This window comes from Myiozetetes cayanensis, unplaced genomic scaffold (genome assembly GCF_022539395.1).
Source record: "Myiozetetes cayanensis isolate MyiCay16 unplaced genomic scaffold, myiCay2020 scf5-8, whole genome shotgun sequence".
Lineage (NCBI taxonomy): Eukaryota > Metazoa > Chordata > Aves > Passeriformes > Tyrannidae > Myiozetetes > Myiozetetes cayanensis.
Genome location: NW_026087742.1, coordinates 88479004 through 88498684, shown reverse-complemented (window position 1 = coordinate 88498684; position 19681 = coordinate 88479004). Strand labels below are relative to the sequence as shown.

Here is a 19681-nt window from a genome sequence, read left to right as displayed (position 1 = left end):
CTGCAGGCAGGGCTGAAGACACACCATACTAACATGAGTATGGCTGTTGCCTCCAGGGTTCCCACACAGGACTGGAGGTGAAAGGATTTTTCCAGATCTAGAAAGAGATGTTATAGCCACTAGTTTGAAAAACCTCCTAGATTTTCCTGATCCTCTGAAGGGCCAGTGAAGGAATCCATACATGCCCTGATAATTCATCAGTAGATCAGAGAGCCCCTTGTTTCTCATATGTAGATGTTTAATGATGCTCTGCAGTTACTCTGAGAGTAGTGGGCCTTCCCAGCTGCTCCTTAGCAGCCCCTGGCATTGGTCAAGATGCCTAAATTTTGACAGAGAGCAATACTAGACCATATATAAGGAGATTCTCCCTCCTCATTGTGCATTTAACAGTGTCACGGTTTACCATGGATGAAGGTACTGTCTTGACAATGTCTATTGACTGGCACACACCATGAACCACCTAAGTCATTAGACATTATTACATAACAGCATCTACGCAAAACTAACAGATTTTTTAAGGCTAGGATCAACCACTATTGTCATCTAATCTTATCTTCTGCTTAATGCACACTACTGAATTTAACCCAACCTGAACTTCGTGTGAAGATTTGCTTTTATGCCTAAAAATGTCTCCTTGTTTACAAATACTATGTTATTTCTCTCAGTACTAACTGTGCAGCAACAAGTTCCATTAATTAACTGTACATTGTTTGGAAAAGCAATACCTCCTATCCGTTTGAAATTCAATACCTTTTCGTTTCACCTTGCAGGATAGGAAAGATTTTTTTTCCTTTGCTGCTAATTAAGTTTGAAGATCACGAGGATGAAATGTTATTTGTATTATAGTCATTCTTAAATAGAACTCTGACGAAGCCTGGAGATCCCATCACACAAAGTGAGGGACACTGTGCAAGTTCTTCGGGGCTCAGAATATTTTAATAGACAAAAGGCACATTTTTGAGGAAGACAAGTGATTTAACTGAAAAGGTTGCCAGTCAAGTCAATGGATTTGTACCTTTCAATCACCTGTGACTTTCAGAAGTTTTAGAGAAAGGTAGGGAAAAGCAAAGTTTCTAAAGACCAAAAAAGTAAGTCAGGGATACGGTCAAGTCCCTGGAAAAGGAGTTTTCACTTTTCCTATAGTGACAGAACAAGGGATAATGGCCTTAAACTGAAGAAGATTAGATTTAGATTAGATATTAGGAAGAAATTCCTTACTGTGGCGGTGGTGAGGCACTGGAACAGGCTGCCCAGAGATGTTGTGGACTCCCCATCCCTGAAAGTGTTCAAGGCCAGGTTGCTTGGAGCTCTGAGTAACTCAGTCTAGTGCAAGGCACCCTTACTCATGGTGCCAGCTTGGAACTAGAGCTTAAGGTCCCTTCCAACCCTAACCATTTTAGGATCGTATGATTTAATATACAAAAAAAGGTGTTACTTAACCCTGTCTTCTGTCCACTGTCCATGGGTCAGATTGGCCTTCAGTGGCTGAAAGTCTGATTCATGCAAGGGCCCAGAGCCTTCCAGAAGAACTGCTGGGGTCCAAGGATGACATCTAGATTAAATCAGACAACAGCACGTGTTCAAATTTTATGAAGGGGGTTCATTCAGTTCATGTATGATTTGAATCATAGAATGATTGAAGACGTCTAAGATTGTGGAGTCCAACCATCAACCTAACACTACCAATTCCACCACTAAACCATGTCCCTAAATTCCATATCTATGAATGTCCCATGAGGATAAATCTTCCTGAGAGACAAGATAACACTTATGTTCTTTAACTTTTCTCAAGAAATTTCCCATCCTTTTGACTTTTATCATTTTTATTATCATACCTTGGACTTGTTCTATTTCCACTTTCTTTTTTCAGGAATGAGGTGACCAAGTTTGAAGACAGTATTCAAAGTGAGGATATGCCACTGATTTATATAATAGCATTATAATATTTTCTATATTATTCTCTAAAACTCTTATCTTTGTACAAACCCCATAAGATTCTTTTAATTCTTTGAACTTCAGTGCCTTTTAACATCTGTAGTTTACTCTGATCACATTTAACAAAGGAATAAAAGGCTTCATTTTTCACATAGAATTTTATTTATTGTCTGAACTTTAGAGGAGAAATTGGTTAACTTACAATTTAAAATTCTTGGCAATGTAGACTATCGGGCAAGAATTTAATTATCAGCCCTTCTATACTTACTGTAGAAATGTGTGAGACTGAAAGTTGGTGTGTAAGGTCTTGACTCAATAGACTTGTCTTTTGTCTTAGAAATGCAGACAAAGACCTAATATTGAGCTGGCAGCATCCTCAAAGACGTCAGAAATGTCATTCACCTGTACCTTCTTCCTGATGAAACATACTGGAGCCATATATTTACATGCTGTTCAACCAGGACCGTGCACATGTGCAAGCAGTACCTGACTTCTGCAGTCTCCCATTTACTGTACCACACACCTCCACGCCAGGTCAGAGGAAGACCCCTTTGAAAATGAGGCACTTGATGATTGCAGAGGGTAAGAATCTTGCTCTCATGTCACAGCTTGGTGTTATACCTTCATCAGGGTATTAGAAAAGGCTCAGGGAAAACGGTTACAGCCATTCTATTGCCTAAGATACTTCCTGCAGCTACTGCCTTTCCTTAGAATTACCAATCCAAGTGGTGACCCTGCCTGACCCTACTTATCTTGTAAAAGCTGACAAGATCATAGCCTGAAGCAGTATAGCCACAGGCTCAATACCAGCTACCAAAAAGTCTGTTTAGTATTTTCAAGAAATTCTACTCTAAAGATTTACAATACCAGCTGCTAGATATGTGGACAACACTAGCACACAACCCTGACCCCTGAACATTCAGCCCCACTTACACAGAAATTTGTGTCTCTCAAGGGGCCAACACTGAACTGCTACAAAATAGTGATTCCCTACCTGCAAGCAAACTGGATTTTAAGCACTATTTGATTATATATACACTAAGACATTTGGTACAAGTATTTGAAAACTAACTTGAGTTCAGAATTCACTGTTAGTTTTTTTCATCAGTTGCGTTACTGCTTTAGCAACAGAAAGAGCTCTACCATTTCTGTGTAATACATTTTTTCAGTTCTGTGTAGAGAATTTTCTTTATCCTTCCATGACCAAAGTAGTTTTTCATCAGAAGTTATTTTTAGATGAACTCTAATTTTCTTCCCTAGCAAACATTTTAGCTACACTGAAAGTAAATGCACATTTCCCCAGATATCTCTAAGGATAAACACAGGTTGAAATATCCAAAAAGTACTTGGGGAACAATCTAGTTTAGTTGCATATACATTCATATAGCGAATGCAGTAATAGTTCTTGCAGAGTAGTGTGGGTTTTTTTAATCCTTTTCTTTTTAGAACTGCAAAGACATGGAAAAGACATTGAGGTCCTGTTGCTCCTGTTGGAAACTTCTGTTGGCTACAGCATGAGTTGGATTGGACCCAGAGAAACAGAATACACACAAGTAATGATGAGTTGGCCATACAAGCAAGGAAAATCACAGATAACAGGTGCACACCAATTAGCAATGTACCTTTTAGGTCATCCAATACAGCTCCCTGTCGCAATGAAATTGTTTCTTATGGTATATTTTTGTGGGTTTTTTTTGTGCCTAGATTAAATGCACTAGTGATGTCATGTCTTTAGGGAGAGGTTGTGCGACCTACAGTATCTTTTATCAGGAGTTTTTTTCCTTTCTTAACCTCATCATATTTCTTCTTTTTATAACCTTTGCAAATTTCCTTCTTTCCTTCATTGATATCTTTTAACTAGTGTACTATTGTGTTTAACATGAAACCAACCCATAGATATTTGGCTCACTTAATCTTCCCTAACCTAGAAGTCCTTTCAGTTTCCTTGTTACTCTTCATGTATTCTAGTCACAGTACTGCCTGTCAGTATCTTTTTTAGCTGTGAGATTCTAAAGATGTGATACGTTTCTCTAAACTAACAACAGATATGATGTAGTGCTGAGCACTCTTTGTGTCTCCTCACTGAAAATCCTTCCTGATGTGCCCAGAGGAAAGCTGCCAGCACTCTGAACAGGCACACAGGTACAGTGCTCAAACCACTTCCTTGGTACCACTTACTCTATTGGCCAACAACATCCAACTGAAACAGTTGACTTAGTAGTTCAAAAAGCAAATGCATGTCATTATGGAGTTGTTTTATTTCTTACAATGTAAAAAAGACAGAATAGTACAGATAAAAAGACCTTTGTTGCTGTTTTTGAGATTTTCTAGTTCTTGGTCATGGGCGTCACATTCTAAAATTACGGAAGACATCGTCTTCCATAGCTATGTCTGCTATAGTACTGTAGGATAGTACGTTGTAGCAAGTAATTATATACATAGTCACAAGCCTAGCTGTTCACTTCAGGCAATAAATTCTGATCTACAAACAACACTCCTTTAGTGCTAAATGTGATCTTGATTGTAATGGATTGTCTTTACCTTAGTATTCTGTTGGATTGGAGGAATATAATTTTAATCTGCTGTCTTTAAATTCTCATTAAGGAACGTTTCAGCTACCGCGGCTTCATCCAATGGTGTTTAATGATATCAACTAGCTTGATCTTCCTCCATGTGCCAGCAGGGACTTCTTTAAATTGCTCAACTGTATGGAACATTGTTTTCAAGTTTAATATACTTGGAATCGACCTCTAAATACAGTGTATATATATATATATAGTGCACACATATACGTTTGCATTTATATGTGCGTGTGTGTATGCTTATATATATGTAAGTGCACACATATGTATAGAAATGCTGATCCTATTCACCTTTTTTAAATCCTTACAGCTAGTATTAACATGAATGTGCTGTTAAATTGGCAGTGTTATACATTTTTGTTGGAGTTTACTTCTGTAACATAAAACCAGAGAGATAAGCTGTGAAACTCGTGCAGCTGATGACATAATTCTAGAATCTCGTGATGCTGAATCTCATATTTCTAGGAGTGTGGGACGGATGCTCCTTGCTGAAATAATTATACTGACTATTGCAATATATGTTTCCTTGTTTTCATGTGGGTGCTGAGAAGTCCAAGCCATTAAAATTGAATGGTACAATGAATCCTGTGTTCCTTATTTATTCTAAAGAAGGCAATAAATTTATATGGTTTAATTGTATAATAAAGCCAACTACTCTAAGAATCTGTGATGAACATAGCAATAATCTGTGACAATATGCATATTTACTTTTAATAATGATGTCCAATTGTACATATATGCATATAAATATGTATACATGTATATATGTATATACAAATACACATAGACATATGCACGAATTAAACAGAACCAATTAGAAGGTGGCACAAATAGATTCAAAGTTTACCTGTTATGGCTGTGTGAAGGGATAATTTGAGCTACAAGGACATGAAAGAAAGCATAGCTCAATACACTCCATTGGCTCATTCTCATTATGCTCAACAGTGACAGGCTGTATGCTAAGATGGGGTACCAGCAGACATTCGTAATGACAGCTGGTTCAAAACAGAGCTTTCAAAATAGTGCAACACCCCCAGCTTCCTTCCAAATCTTGGTGTTTGCCAGCATTTAGCTGAGGTTGGTTCTTAAGGTCAGATGTTCAGATGTAAGTTATTCAGAAAGAATTTGCTTCTTTATGGTTGAACTGTATATATATTCAACATATAGGCTCTTTGTTGACCATGAATTTGCATTTGAGCTCATACATGGATTATGCTTGTCCACTACCTGCAAAAATTATGGATGTTTCTCCCCGATGCTGTACCCTATTTGTCTGAGATGTCCTCTGTCGAGTTCTCTTGTGGGCTACATAAACTGAGACTCAGATAGTAGCTCTTTCTTTTTAGTGAAACTGAAAAACCCCTCAGCCTCTCTGTTGAGAAATGGAGGAAAAGCGGCTTCCCTTTAACATCACCCACATCTTACCCACCATGTTCAGCCAACTAGGAACATAGCAAAAAAACTCACAAAACAACCAAACTTCTGTTGTCGTGTGTGACTTTTCCTGGTGGATGTATATAGAATCTGTAAATAAACATACTCCTACTTTGGAGGGAGAAGCAAACAGGTTTATCTGTTTGCATTTGAACTCAGTGAAAAATACCCAAGCACGGGAAGTGTACTTGAAGGTAAGACATGAACATAAACAAAGCTAAATTTCACTAAGCTAATTCAAGTGAAATGTGCCACATTTTTATAATTACTACAGAGAACATGCACTAATTAATTGTTATGCTATGCTGCTGAAATAGTTAAGTATTCCATATGGGGCAAGTAGAGGAGGTTACTGATGCTATTGACTTTGCTTAGTAGCCAGTATGTGGGGAGCACACCATGAACAGTGCTGTGAAAATGAGACTGGTGAACTGATTTGATCTTAGAAATTACTTTTCAGAGTACTTATAAAAATATTTTAAAGCTAAGATAAATTTTAGTTGTACTGGATTACTGGACTGCTAAGTGTGTGCATTGTATTCAAAAGCAGGTTTTTATTTGCCTTATCACCTGGGGACACCAAGCACTACTCGTCAGATCTTCAGGGGAATTCATACTAGTAATAGTGCTGCTTTTTGGGGATCTTCAAAACTACCAGGACACTTCTCTGTAAATGAAATTAAGGAGACATGAGCATCAGGAGGCTTCAGCAAAACACTGACTGGGTACCCAGTCTCTTGTGGAGCTGCACTCTTTTCTGAAGTGTTGACCCTGCTTTAGTTGGAGTTGCATTCGGGGGAGATGTTGAGGGGAACAGGATGGGTCTGCGCTCATTTCTGGAGGAGCTGTAGGTCTCCTGCAAGCCAGAGGCCTGTGCAGGGCTGCTTCCCTGCAGCAGGCTTGCTTGGCTTACAGACACACGTCCTGTTAGCTCCAACATGGTATGTGTGAGCAGTGTTGGCCTTGCACTCAGTCTGGCGATGCTCCTGTTTGCCATCAGCCTTCCCTCCTGGATCAGGGCCGTTACCGATTGCTGAGGGGTGGCCAGGGGCAGCTCCCTCTGGTGAACCTCTTTTGTGCTTTTATCTCCCTCTTCTTGGCAGTAAGCTGCCACTGGCTCCCAGCCATGGCCCTCTCGCCCTCCCCAGTGCCCAGCTTGCATGCTCAGCCAGTGCCTATTTCTCTTCCAGCAGCTGGTCCTACTTTTCCTCCACAGCTGGCTGCTGCCCCCTACTGTGTTAATTATTATTTATTATGGATATTCAGTGTACATTATGTGTCCAGAGTCCAGTACAGTCTGAATTACTACCAGGGTCCCACTGTGTGGGCAGAAGCAAAGTCATACACAATTGTTCTACATCGATATTCACTTGACTCTTGTGCAGAGAGAGACTGAGAGGGAAGGAGTGAAGGTAACTGTTGGCACCCATTAGCACTATCTGATGTGACACCTACTCTCTGTCCTGTGTTACGTGACTCCAGCAACAGCACAGCTGAGGGCAGAGCTGCTTTGTCTCCACCTTGCTCCCAATAGCAGGTCTCCCGCTATTCCTGCTACCTAGCAGAAAACACCTGAAGTATTTTCCAGAAGTCACGGTTGCTGATCAATCACAGTTTAACTTCCCATTGCTGTGAATGCACATGTTGCTTGGTTTTCAGTTGTTGCCAAGAAGTAATGCCCTTAGACCACATCATGGCTATGTGGGACATCGTTTTCTTTCCTGTTTCTCTCCCCCACCTTACCCTCTGGGATTCTCTGTTCATACAGTTCCTTTGTGGATGCATTCTTCTCATTGCATTTCAGCCTTCCTCCTCATCCTACCTCCCTGAAGACATCACCCTCAGTTAAAAACAGAGGAGCTATAACTCCCATAACTCAATGTACAGGCAAAAACATCTGGAGGGAGAAGCTGCTTCTGTACATTTAAAAAAATACAGAATCCTAAACATATTTCACACATATATGTACATGTGTGAGAGGCAAGTTCTTGGCTGTGCTGGGTGGGGTTAGGTCTATGCAAGAAGATAGAGCAATACTACTCCATGGCAGCTGAGAATCTGTCCCGGTATGTAAATGTAAATATCTATTTTTATGAGTCCTCCTACAGTTTGCTTAAAAAAATATTTCTTTTTAGACTCTGAAAACACACAAGCCAGTCAGAAATGCCCCACTTTCTATATTTTGTCTAATTCCTACCTCTGACTTCCTTTGAAAGCTTTCAGAATCTAGTGAATTCAAGAGACAAAGTGAAATAAAACTGAAGCAGATTTACCTTCAGTACACTGGGCCTACAGGAACTGAAAAAACTAGGAGAGAAATCAAAAGGGTACAAAGCCATGTAGATACAGATATTTTAAAATGTTTGATTGTAACTGGACTCACCAAACTCAGCAAAATTCCCACTGTCCTAATAATTTTAATCTTCTGCCCTTTCAGCAAGCTGCAGCAAGTTAATGTCAAGAGCAAATACGTAATGCAGACTCTACATCAGAGCACTTTTTGCCGTGAATCACTTTTTAAATTGTTTTGAGTTTATATTTAATTGCTTCCTTTGCATGCTATGTGTACATATGCACTCCTCCCGCCCCCCATGTTTCATATGCAACTGTTGTGTAGGCTGGAGTCTTTAAATATGTAGAATTCAAACCTCAGAGCACAAGGAGTTTCGATTCAGGAACTGGCTTGTCCTCTTTGAGGATGGGAACCACATGTGTGACTTGGATCCAGATCTGGGGTGAATTCTGGATGTGCTAATTTGAATGCACTAGGATTTGGGATTCAGATCTTTGTTATGCCACTAGTTCTGATACCCACTACTGGGTATTCACCTCTCCCTTCCTCAACACAAAGAGAAATGCTTCCCATATTCACTTCTTCAAGACTGACTTGTAGTTCATTACAGGATCAAATCACCTTCAAGGTGTTTTTCTCAGTTTTATTTTTTAACATTCTCTCTGACAATTGCCTATAAGTGACCTCTGCTAATGGTTTTGAATATTTGGATCATTTGGTCACCTTCCTCTGAGAAGTCCCTGTCATTGCATTTTCCTTCTGAAGGCTCTCCACTGTTTTTTCAAAGGAATACAATCCTACACAGAGTCACTTTTCCCCCTTGTAACAGCCTTAGTTTGGGAGACTGAAGAACCCCTCATGGGGTGTTCTTCTCCAACAAACTCTCTCTTGAGCTGCTGTTCAGAACTGGTTTTTTGGGCTCCCTAAAACTGTGGCAAACTTCAAAGCTCTGCTATTCTCAGGATTTTCCTCATCTCCTTTTGAATACAGGCAACACATAATAGGTTCTTGTGCTGCTGCATTTTTCAAGTGAAGAAGGCATCCCCTTGTCAGTATCTCAGCTTTTTCTCACTTTATTTCCCCTCAGAACTCCCAGATGAACACCATCCGGTTGTGGTGATTTACTGCACTTGAGTTTCTCAAGTTACTCTACAACTTCCTCCATAGAGACTTCAGTCTGTATAAAGGCCACACTCTGATTTTCTTTGCAAAGTGCCTTTGGCACAGGAATTTCTACATGACTCTCAGCAGCAGACATGATGCAAGAGACTCATTTAACTCCTCTGCTAGCTTGTTGCACTCTTCTCCTGACCCACTGTATAGGGATTTGTGGGGATCTCTGTGGTGTTTTGATGCATGGTCCAGCCTAAGATTAATTTTCCCTAACATGTGAGGCTTGTCTCTCAACTGGTTTTCTCTCTCTGCTCCACTGAAGGATATTTCTGTACATTACTACAGTCACTCTCAATACATCTTATTTGGCTGGTTTATTAAGCCCAATACCATTCCTCTGCACTACATCTGTTGCAGGTGGGTTGAATTCTCACTGATACTCTGTCCCTAGGAAGATGTTCAGGTGAGGAACTGGTTCTGCAGGAGACCCTCCCCTAGTGCTATGGCAATGGACCCCCTGGCATGTCACACCAAAGGGGCAGGCTGGGTGCTCAGCACCAAAACTCAGGAGGAGCAGGGCCAATATCCTAGGCCACAGTCTGGCCCTCAGAAAAGGGAAAAGCCCTTTGGTCTTTTGTCTTTGATAAAGGGAAGCTCAAGGTCTGCGGCAATCCTTTCTATTTTCTGCTCTTTCTTTTGTGTATCTTTATTTCTGTTTCTTCCCACTCCCTTTCTGTTTTGAGAAAGACAGAAACTGCCATATGGCAAATCCAGTCTTTAATGATTTTGATGGACAGAACTAGAACATCAGAAATACTCTTCATGCCCTGTTTTATTCTCTGGTCAGTATAGACTGGCCTTCAGATATTTCAAAAGAAGGTCAGTTTTTTGAAAGCACATGCTCACAAACACTACTTATTTCACACAGAACTTATTTCAATAAACTTTGATAACAGTTACTTTGTCTGTTTATAAAACCAAACACCAGATATTAGCTTAATTTGTATCGCAGTCACTAAAGATATGTAGGTCTGATTTGAGACACAGAAAAACACCCCTTTTATATGGTATGGATATGAGATCAATGTTAGCTATAATTGTCTAAGGCACAGACAGAAACTATATCTGAAACCAGTTCCATGACTTCATCCATCAATGAGAAAAGTATTCAAGCTGTTGTCGAGGCTGTCCTAGCTTTCAGAAGGGGTGCTGGGTATCCATATTTCACCAACTTTTTTATTTCAAATGAAGAATTAAAATCTAATACCAAACATCTTTATTTCTCATGGGCTTTTGCGAATAGATGAAAGACCCTAAGCTTCCTAACCTTCCTAAATTGATGCAAAATATGTCTCACGATTCATAATTCTGGAGCTAGTTGAATTCTGGCCTGTGAAATCTATGTCAAGATGCAAACAGGCACGTTCATCCCTATTACATCTGGTTATATAAATTAAAAAAACAAACAAACAAGCGTATAAATTATTTGGGCCCTTAGTTTCCTAGAGTTTGGGAATTCACAGAGCAGGATTCATTACAATTTTCTGTAGTTGTCTTAGAATTGACAGTTTTGTCTCAGGTGACTCTTTTCTTTCCCTGTCAGCTGTGGGTGGCACCTCCAGATCTCACTCTGTTCAGCTATTTCATAGGGCCGTTTTAGGATGATATCTCAGATGGCCATAGGAAAATAAGTCTCTGTTACTGCTGGAGTTTCTCTCTCTTGACTACAGAAGGAGCTTAGGCAATTGCATTAGACCAAACCACTAAGGTGATATTATCTCATTGTTAATGTCTTGGTTCATTAACATTTTTATTTAAGGAAATTACTTCTGATTTGATATATATTTTTCCTTTATTGTAGTCCACAATAATGACGATGCCTCTCAAACATCCCATTTCTTCTCTGTTTTTACTGAAATGATTTCCAGATTTTCTGCTTTACTTGGTGTGAATAGAAATGCTACTTCCTTGGTCTCATTTTCATAACCTGCAGGGCACAGAGTGGCTGGAGAGCAGCCAGGTGGAAAGGGACCTGGGGGTGCTGATTGACAGAAGCTGAACATGAGCCAGCAGTGTGCCCAGGTGGCCAAGAAGGCCAATGGCATCCTGGCCTGCATCAGGAACAGTGTGGCCAGCAGGAGCAGGGAAGTGATCCTTCCCCTGTACTCTGCATTGGTGAGGCCGCACCTTGAGTATTGTGTTCAGCTCTGGGCCCCTCAGTTCAGGAAAGACATTGAGGTGCTGGAGCGGGTCCAGAGAAGAGCAACCAGGCTGGTGAAGGGACTTGAGCACAAGTCCTATGAGGAGAGGCTGAGGGAGCTGGGGTTGTTTTGTCTGGAGAAGAGAAGGCTTAGAGGTGACCTCATCACTCTCTTCAACTACCTGAAGGGAAGTTATAGCCAGGAGGGGGTTGGTCTCTTCTCCCAGGCAACCAACAACAGGACAAGGGGACATGGGCTCAAGCTCTGCCAGGGGAAGATTAGGTTAGAGGTTAGGAAGAAATTCTTTACAGAGAGGGTGATCAGGCATTGGAACGGCCTGCCCAGAGAGGTGGTGGATTCACCATCCCTGGAAGTTTTTAAAAAGAGATTGGACATGGCCCTTAGTGCCATGATATAGTAATTAGAGTTGGATCAGAGGTTGGACTTGATGATCTTGGAGGTCTTTTCCAACCCAATCTATTCTATGATTCTATGATTCTATGATTCTATTCTTATTTTTACCTTGCAATATTTTGACTGAGTGTAGTGATATACTAAGACCCCACTTAACAGTGCATGAGCAAAATCTTAGCAAATGGCCTTGTAGTGCAGTACAAAGTTGAAACTGAATAAACTGTAGGAGGCAACTTTTAAGATGTTCCTCCCAACTGATATAAGCAATCTTGTACAGTTGTAATATTATATTGGCAAAATATACCACAATACGTATTTGAATTGCTTTGAAAGTATCATCTCAATAGCCAGTACAAATATAATGTGCTGATATTTATAAAATATGGCTAGAAATAACTAAGTGAAGTAACTGAAATCATACTATATAGCACTCAAAGCAATTTCTATTTCTCTATTTTTGCACTCTGTCTTCTCACAAAACAAGCAGATTACACAATCCCCTAAAACATAAATTTCTGGGAGATCAGAAGTCTTTCAGAGACGATTAGGAAGAGACACCCAAAGATATTCAAAGCACAGAAGAAAATCACCCTAATAAAGAATCAAGGCAAGTCTTGGCCCTTTATTTTAATCATGCTTCCGAGCTTTGAAAAGCCTGTTACATGGCTGTGCTGGTGACCGAAGAGTACCTCTCATTTCTAATGATGTTGGCAAGGTGCAAAAAGTAGCCAACGTTTGCTTTGGGTTTTGGGTTACATTTGGAATCTGCTTACTGTGTGTAACATCTGTGCTGCTAGGACACAGGGTAGTCCCTTCTCAAAAACTCTGCATCAGCAACTAATTTTTTTTATTAAAAAAAGTTGTATGCTACTCTTTTTTTCTGTTCTCTCCCACTTTAAGGTACTGAAACCATTGTTGCTGGCTCAGGTTCTGCTTCACCTGCCAATGATCTGATCACACTGATCACTGCATCATTCCAGCAGGAATGTGCAACACCTTCTTCTTCTCTTCATGTGATTTTTGCCAGGACTTCACAAAGTTTTTCCTACCCACTGGAAGTGCTACCCCCTGTGCCAGTCCGGTTTTTAGTCTATCTTCGCTACAATACCTCCATGCCCCCATATGGCTTACTGCAGGGAACTATAAGAAATATATAGCATTTTTTTTGAGAGTGACTCCTTTGCATTGCCTTTCTTGCACATATCTACATAGTCCCCTGCAGTAATCTGTATTTTTGTTTGGGATGTATAGGAAGTACCCATAGAGAAATAACAAATAACTGCTCTCATCATCTTTATTGATATCAAAGAGCATTGGGTAGGTGAACCAGGAAAGAAATCCTATTGTAAAGTAAAAAAATTGAGTAAAGACTACATTGAAACATCCCTCAACTGAAAACATTTACAGTGGTGACTGACTTCACAGTACTCGAGTTTTTGCTCACTTCTCTCAGTAGGAGCTACTTTCTGAGGGAATATTACCAAGTGGAGGAAACCTTCTATGCCATAGGTACGATGTTGATCCAAAATGAGGGATTAGTAAACACCTTTCAGTTGGTGAAAAAAGAAATGAGCAAGCAATGAACCTTAAACAAAAAAAAAAATTTGTCTGGTTAGCATCCATTCTATTCATAGGGTAATTCATGGTTGTCTAGTCTCTGCAGAATTTTCATTAACACTGAAAAATTTTTCCTAAGATGCAAAACCTAAGACGATGTCAAGACCTTGGAAGAAATCTGTTTCTTGCTCATGCATTTGAGTCTAGTCAACAGTTCCTCATTTGGTCACTAAGCATTTTTTAATTTATTGATTATTTCTGGACACGTTAAGATTTTAAGAAAGTTCTGACACAGATATGGACGTAGAAATGAGATCTTAATGGTAGATGTAGATAACTCTGTGAAGCACCTTCAACTTACAATGGTCTGTTCTAGGAGGAATTTTGATTCATCTTCAGATATGAATGTTATAGTTTAGGGACATTTATAAGTCCTTGCAACTGGCTCTGAACACTAGTGTACTTGGGAGGCCCATGACACTCTGTGTGATCTCAAAGTAACATCTTGGAAAAGCAGGTTATGTTCTTTTTTTCCTCCCTATAGATCCTTAAAAATATGCAAATCTATGTGATCTGCTTCTCATACTAAGAGTTGCAAATTCAACTACGGATCAAAGATTAGAGCATATGCCTATTATTGCGGTTGCCAGTTAACCAATCCAAATGTTTAACTCTTTAAAGAAATAGAGGGTCAGCAGCTTTCTGAATAATTGTTTCCAGACAGTCTTCTGTTAGTTGGATTTCTATATCACATTCAACTTCAATTGCTGTTGTAATTTATCTCCATTCCACAGACTCTAACTTTACTAAATTCACATGTTAGTATTTGAGCCACTTATGCTTAGACAAATCCAGAGCATGCTCCATGATTGTTGATTGTTTTTTATGGTGCCTCACAGGTTAAATGAGAAAAACCAATGCCATCCCAACACCTGCCTCTGGTCTTCTGTCATGCCAGGAAGCGTAGAGAGGAAGAAACTGGGCCAAAAATGACTCAAAAATAAAACAAGTCAGGGTGTGTACTAACCTCTTTGAAAGCTTATCTTCACTTCAGTGTCAACAGTCAGAATGGGAAGTGTTTTGTTGACAGCCACAGTTGCCAGCGTAGTGCCATGTTGTGAGAGAACACTTCTTCACTGGGTCACACTTCCTTGTCTTTCAGTCTTGTCTTCATGAAGAAAAGCACTTCAGAGATTCTCTGATCAGGTCCTTTGTCCCACTCTGGTGGACACCATCTCATCCTTAAGCCTCACAGAGATGGGACCTTATGTTGGGGTCAGCATAATGATCCACATATTCAGTGCTTCCTGTGGAGAGTCACCAATTACCGTCTGCTGCAACCTCTCGTGCTGTGTCAGTCTTGTTCACCAGCTTCCTTCTGTCTCAGTGCAGCTGCAAACCAACCAGTTGTTTCCTGAAATGATGCCAAAAATTGTGTAGGGGTTTTACTTCTAGCTGATGGTAAACTGAAGAATAAAACACATTGCAACTCTGTTCATATTCCAGTTTTGATCTATTTAGTGTCAGCAGGCCCTACTTCATCAAGTAACCAAGTCCCAAGCTAAATATTTTTCTCAACTGACACTTGATTTTGAGAAAGAGAGCAAATGTGTGAGGTTGAACTAAAAAGGGTTGAAGAGATGAAAGGGTTAAGGACACTTTTTCTAGATCCTTAACATCTCCTCAGAAGGAATGACAAACACTTCTCTTTGGCCAGGCCCACTTTCCTACACCTTTTTGAGGAGAAGTAATGGAGAGTGCTATTTATTACGTGTTGGGATGAAGTTAGGGAATGTTTTCCACCATTTAAAAAAAATAAAATCCAGAATTTATGGGAGTTTGAAAAGCAATTTCCTTTCAAGGTGCAAATTCCTAATTTGCCACATAAAAGTACAGGAATTAAGTGCTAAATCCTTCTTTGCCAGTGAGACCTGTGAAAGGAGGTATGAAAAAAGAGTTACTGTTAGGTTTCTATTCATGTCTCCTGAAAGCCAATGTATGCAAAAGTGCACAGAAACAGCCCTTATTTTTTTCAAAGCCTTCCTACCTTTTCTGACTGGCTTTTAAAAAATGAACCGTTGTCCAGTTTTATTTGTGTGGTGGGTTCTGATTTTGTTCTGCCTGTACTGTATCACTTTTCTCTCCTCACCATTAATCTTCCTTGAGTGTTCCCTGGGGCATCATTCTCCCTTTTCTGCATGGAAAGTTTCTATTGAAATTAATGGGCTTTCTTCTTGTGGGTGGAAGGAAGAATACACCCTTATATCAGCCCTGTTGCAAAAGAATATTATTCATTGAAAAGAAGCGTTAGTCTCACTTCTGAAAGCCCAAGATCTAGTCAGGCAGATTATAGTGGGAGATCCCAACAGGAGGTCTGGTACAGAAGCAAGAACTACTTGTCTAACATGAAAACAGGAGCCAGAATAGAAGACCTTTTTAATGTTGGAACAAAACCCCATGGAAAGTCAGTGGTTGTACTATGAACGAGTGATGAGGTGTATTGTCTCAAATGTAATTCTAGGGCAGATCCATCTGGTGGAACATGGATGGTGCAGTGGAGATATCCATAAGCAACCTCTAGAACCAGGCACGGTCTCCAAGAACAGAATGGCATCAGAGACTAATTTGATCTGCAAAGAGGTACTGCGAATTGGTCAGAGGTGCTGGGGCATGCAAATTAAGGGTATATTGTGCTGTGCATATGTATCACCTCATCTGGGACTTGGGCTTGGGAGCTTGGGCATCTTTAACACAGTTGTGCATTGCACAATGTAGATATGCTAATAAACATGTCTATGTTTGCTTAGAGGCTTAAATGGAAAAGTCTTATGTTCCTTTACTGAATAAAAAAGGGTGCTGACAACCTTCAATTGAAACTGCATAAATTCTCATAGGAAGAATAGTAGCTGCCATGTGAGGTCTTCAGACAGGCAGATGACCTTATAAAATATACTACAGTATCTAAGTTTAGCAAAACAAACACACTATATTTAAGTAGGCTATGGAAATGTAAATATGCTTCAGGACTGGCCCCAAGCAGTTGATGTTACAGTAATGTTACTGTCATGTTTTGGATAGATCATTACTGTAGATACTATAATCTGAGGCTAGGAGATAGAATTTAATATGCATGGGAGAAATATAAATAGAGGATAAAAAGCTCTCTTTCCTCAACAGTATTTTCAAGAATGAACCTCCACCTTGTGGAGGAAAAACCAAGCTTGTCTGAGAAGACATTACATGGATGTACTAGGCCACTGCAATATTTTTAATCCTTTGGGATATTTCACAAGGGAGTCCTATTAGCAAGGATGACTCTTTCCATAGTGTCTGTTTGCTTCTCATGATTCCTTGTTCCATACAGTGCTGGAAAGCATAGTAAAGGTTTGACAACCACAGTGGTGGACAAATAAGGATTTCTTGTGTGTTTACGGTTTGTGAAACCTTGATTGTTGTATAATTAACATGCCAGTTACCCTTGGATTTTCAGTTTCAGCAGCTGATGTGTTTTTAATGTTTACATTTGATTTGAGCGTCTCCAGCAAAGCTCTGCTATTCATTTGTGTGTATTTGTATTTTGGTTGAAGATTATATACATATCTATCAAGATGATTACTTTAACAGTGCTCTATCTGCTCCTTCCACCAAACCTGGAACGCTTGCTTTAAGATTAGCCTTGTCAAATTTACTTAAAGTGACCAGGCAAATACATACAACTAATTTTGTTATAGGCAAAATTAACTAATGCTCTTTTTCATGGTGAGTGCTGTAATGATTTTATATAGCAGTCAAACTATTTAAATACTAATGCTGTCTTCATGCTGTAATCACCATTCCAGTCAGATGTCATTTTTAGTAGCCTATAGGGAATTCCATCCCTTAATTGTTCTTCAATACACAAACCAAGCATTCTTTAATTGGTGTAAATTGAACAGTGTTCCAACGCAAACAAGGAGAGGACAAACTAATCAATGATTCTGTGCATGTCTATTGGAAAGCTATTGCCATTAGATCAAGTAACGAATCCTCGACTCCATTAGCTTCAGAGGAACGATGGGGGAAAAATACTGCTAATGCTGCTTTTTGTTATCAATCAGTAGTGAACAGTGTGCAGCAAATCCTACAGCAGAACTCCAGCTTTTCTTGAAAGTGCTCATAGAAATTTAAAATACGAAGATACTCTGACTTCAAGGTCTCAAGTCATATGTTTTTGATGGAGTTTTGTCTGGAAACAATATGTTTTTATCCTCTGCTGCCTCTAGTCATGTGGTCTGTTTTTATTTTCCTTTTTCAAATAATGATTCTTGAATGATAACATAACTTTTTCCAACTTGTCAGGAAATTTTGGTTGAATTTTCTGGCTCTCTCAGGCTGTGCTCTGTACATTCATATGTATTCACTACTGCAGCACAACATAAATTGGTTGGCTCTCCTGTCTTTTTTTTTTTTTAATTCAATCTGAAATAAAGGTGCTGTATTTAAGTAACAGATGAAAAATCCGTCTCATAAATGTGTCATACTCACTTTTCATTCTTGTCTCTTTTTATCAATTCTCTAAAACTGATTATTTATCACTGGAGAGGGAAGGAAAAAAAAAAGTAAAAGGCCCATTACAAACCTCTGGCCCAGATCTGCCAGTCTTACAGTTTCAGTTAGTGTGGAAAGTAAAACTCCTCTGGAAGAAAATATACTGGCTATGGCTGTTCACTTTTTAATCTATTTGTTTTTGATATAATATGCTATTTACTGCTTAAGGACCTTTCATGTTGGTTTAAACTGAAGTTTTTAAAACAAGTCTAACATAAAAAGCTCTAAGTGACATAGGCTGGGTAGAGAAATACAGAATCTTCTACAGACAGCCTTTGTTCCCCACATTACAGTAGAAAGAAGTGTAGAGCAGGATCGGTAGATAACCTGCCTTCTTAAAACAAGAGGGCCTCTAATTTTCACACATCCTAATCACAGTCACATTACTTCACTCTCTGTATCAGACCCCTCAGGGCTGGCTCCAGGTTTTGCTGTGAAGTCACATGTGCGGGGCCTGAGGCATTTTTCCACTTTACTTTTTTCTTTTTTAATCCTTTTGCCAGTTGGGATTCTCTAACTGGCTCTGTTGTCATGGGTGGCTGACTAGGGTGGTAAGGAAGAGAGCAGCGCTAAGGTAATCACTCTCAAGGTTTCATACTTGTTTCTTCTGAGAATGAGGATGCTGCAATATGTGTTTTCTGAGGAAAGGAAGCTGCTCCCTTCACCTCCTTTCCCAGACCAGTGTATGTTATTTCCAGGTAATGAATTCCTCTCTGTTTTCCTACTCTTGCTTTGCTGATTGGCTTGTGTGTAATTACCCTATTCCTGAAAAAAGTAAGGTGTCCTATCTGACTTAAGGCATCTGTCTTCTCTCTGTTACTCTTCAGTGGTAGCTGTAAAGTGATGTTGATGCCAGCAAGTGATTATGACACTAAACTGGGGATTTTGGAGCACTGAAGAGGATTTTCAAGAGTGATAAGCTACCCCTTTGCTCCTCACTCTGCTGAGAACATGTTCTGAAAGGCAGTGGGTCCTTTGGAGTCTGTGTGTGCTTCCTTGTTTCGGAGATTTGGTACCTGAAACAAAAGGATGCCCGGTGTCTGATGCCCAAGATGATGGGAGGCACTCAAAGACAGATTGCTGGGCTGCTGCAAGGTGAAGAAGGGGTACATGCTTTGAGATGACACCAAATAGTCTGTGGAGTCTGACTTCTACCTCGAAATACAAAAAAGAGACATTAGTGTACTATGACAAAGAAAAAACTTTATCAAAACAGAATGTTAGATGCTTTTCATAGAAGTTTATCAAATCAAACTTTCTTTTTGGTAGAGCTTGTTAATTACACTAATTTTAAAAAGACAGTTGTAATGCAGTTTATGTTTACATGAACAAGCCTAACTGGAGTTGACATAAGAAAAGAATGAAGCCAACTTCAAAACTACGCTTAGGATCCAGATGACACCACTGGGAGGATTTAGTGCAACAAGTTTGCCTAAGTTGGAACCTATGTTTGCAGTTGTATGCCGAAGGTGGTTTAGGCTATGAGAAAAGGCTAAGATTTGTCATCTGATATTAATGAAAAACAAAGCAAGACATTTTTATTTTGATTTGTTTTTCAAAAAAAA

General features: G+C 39.6%; 1 long non-coding RNA gene across 25 annotated transcripts in view; it reads left to right on the top strand.

Annotated features, from left to right (window-relative positions):
• Positions 1-19681, top strand: part of LOC126649776 (uncharacterized) — a 63094-nt gene that overhangs the window by 34748 nt on the left and 8665 nt on the right. For 17 of the 25 annotated variants that reach the window (XR_007631147.1, XR_007631159.1, XR_007631137.1 and 14 more), the window contains 2 exons: positions 2273-2517; positions 3382-5100. This is a non-coding gene — a long non-coding RNA (uncharacterized LOC126649776). Of the gene's footprint in view, positions 1-1870; positions 1906-2272; positions 2518-3381; positions 5101-16050; positions 16170-18943; positions 19212-19681 lie in introns of those variants that run through there. The other 8 variants (XR_007631157.1, XR_007631152.1, XR_007631151.1 and 5 more) reach the window with 6 other exon arrangements.